Genomic DNA, 2,673 nt, shown 5'->3' with positions numbered 1-2,673 from the left:
ACCAGACCGGCGACAGGCTGCGCGTGGGTTGGCGATGTTGGGCGTGATCATGCGATGTGCTACATCGGGATTCGCCGTACTGATTGGATGAACTGGTGGTCTGCCTGGTGTGTCGGCCGACTCCCACACGGTGTTCACACGGTGTTGCAGGTGCCGGAGAGAGTCCATCCGAACACCGTGTTCTGCGCGACTGGGAAGCCGTCCGTGCTTGGGACCACTCCTGGCAGAATCGCCCTTGGGTAAACGTCAGCTCCTAGTACCAGGGAAATGGGACATGGCCGATGGAATTGAGCATCCGCCAGGTCCATGTTGGCGAAGTGCTCCTTCACGTGATCTCCCAGGGGTCTCGTCGGCGTTCTAATCTGGAGCTGAGGCGTCAGGACCACCTAGCCTGACATCGCTCTTCACCTTCGACTGGATGAAGGTGGAAAGCCCGAAGGCCGTTGCCAAGGATGCGTTGATGCGGCTGACCGGACTGCAAGGATCAATTAGGGCGCCCACCTCGAATGTCTTGAGGCCCGTGTCGATTACGACCACGGCGGTTGGGAGGACGCTAGTGCTCCTGGACTGAAGGAGCGATGTCAGCGTCGTTGGAGGAGCAGAGGATCTGGAGCGCGATCTCGCTGGGGACGAGCTTGCCTTCGGCCCAGTCGACCGGGCCTTGGAACGTGGAGTCCTCTCAGGTGGAGGAGAGTGTGCTGGTTCTTCCCGCTAACCCGGCACGTGTCGCCGCTTCGGCATGAGCTCCCGGAGTGTTGGTGGGCTAGGCAATTGTGGCAGTACTTATTAATGAGTACTGCCCGTAGACGCTTTTCAGCACTTAGCGTGAGGAACCGCTGGCATTTGCGCAGAGCGTGGACTCCACGGCAGACCCGACAGCGGAAACTGTCCGATCCTCGGGACTGGTTGATCGTTACTGGACGACAACGAGGAGCCCTGCTTGGAAAGAAAAGACGTGGAAGATTAGTGGTTGGGTCTTATTCACCGAACAACAAACAACACATTAGCTAATTGGATACTTGGACGTGGACATTGCTCTCTATAGGAAGAAGGATGAGCTTTGATACTGGCCGCTTAATGGTTAAACGACCACGCGGACCATGCCGTCGACCCCGGGATAGGTTCGCTCAATCCTTCCCAGGCGCCATTTACTTAGCTGCAGGTTATCTTCCTTTACGACAACCATATCGCCTGCTTTAAGGTTTCGAGTTGGAAATTGCCACTTATTCCGTTTGTGCAACTCTTTCAGATCCTTCCAACGGAAACAGACTGTTGATTAAGGGCCTTAAGACGTTGCCATCGGGTAAGGATGGACTCTGCGTTCTCTTTGATTTCTGGCTCCGCAATTGACACCAGCGGACCGCCAATCAAAAAGTGGCCTGGACCTAGGGCTAGAAGGTCAGTTGGATCTTCTGACATAGGGGAAATGGGCCGCGAATTCAAGCACGCTTCGATTTTGGAAAGGAGGGTCGACAGTTCTTCGAAAGTATACTTACACGTTGAAACGTTATACTGCCACGTAGAAAAGCCTCTTGAAACTTTTCACCCCCGCTTCCCACAAGCCGCCCATGTGAGGTGCGCTTGGAGGGTTGAGGGGCTGCTGCGGATATGCTGCAAGAACACTTGCTCTGGTGGCCGCCAGGAAATCGTGAGATAAGGCTTTTTCAGCTCCGACAAACGTCTTCCCATTGTCCGAACACATCTGCTGAGGGCAACCTCGACTTGCTACGAACCGATTAAAAGCTGCGAGAAACTTTTCGGTTGTGAGATCAGAGGTTGCTTCCAAATGGATCACCTTCGTGCTGAAGCACACGAAGACACACACATATCCTTTAGAGATTCGGCAGGCTTGAACTGCGTACGTCTTGATCTCGAAAGGTCCAGCGGAGTCGACGCCTGTACGAGTAAATGGACGAGAGAACGTTGTCCTCTCTTCGGGCAAGTCCCCCATAAGCTGGGTTTGCAACTTTCTGCGATGGAACACACAGACCTTACAGGAGTTTATCGTTGTTTTTACTAAGGTCCGTAGTTTCGGAGCCAAATATTTGGATCGGATGAGCCGCATCATTAATTGGTTCCCCCCCTGCAGTGCGATGCGATGAGTGAACTGAACGAGGAGACGTGTAATTGCCCTTGAATACGGGAGAATAATCGGGTGCTTCTCATCATAGCTTAGGGACTCCGATGTTCTCACACGACCGCAAGCTCTTATGAACCCGTGTTGGTCAATAAATGGATTCAAGTTAAGGATGCAGCTAGACGTAGGAAGAGGTTGCTTAATAAGCAAGTGCCGGAATTCGTTGGCATATTCTAGGCGCTGAGTATGGATGATCATACGCTCTTGTGTCTCGGATAGCTCGTTGCTACTGAGCTCGTCTGGAAATTGGATGTCCGGCTTCTGACACCGCTTGAGGAATTTAAAAACATAGGACAGGAAACGTAGGGCCTTTCCAAACTCTGAGAAGCGGGCTAGAGAACTGTAATCTGGTGGTGACTGAGAAAGGCTACACTTTAGAGGACGTTGTTCTACGTCTGTCTCTTGCAGAGGTTCGACTGGGATAGGCCATTGGTCCTGGCCTAATTGCAACCATTCTGGCCAGTGCCACCATAGATCGCTTCTAGCCAGATCTTACGCTGAAACCCCTCTGCTCGCTAAGTCGCCGGGTCGTGCTC

Source organism: Drosophila obscura, unplaced genomic scaffold (genome assembly GCF_018151105.1).
Source record: "Drosophila obscura isolate BZ-5 IFL unplaced genomic scaffold, ASM1815110v1 contig_31, whole genome shotgun sequence".
NCBI lineage: Eukaryota > Metazoa > Arthropoda > Insecta > Diptera > Drosophilidae > Drosophila > Drosophila obscura.
The sequence above is the reverse complement of the archived record's forward strand: the minus strand, read 5'-3'. Positions refer to the sequence as shown.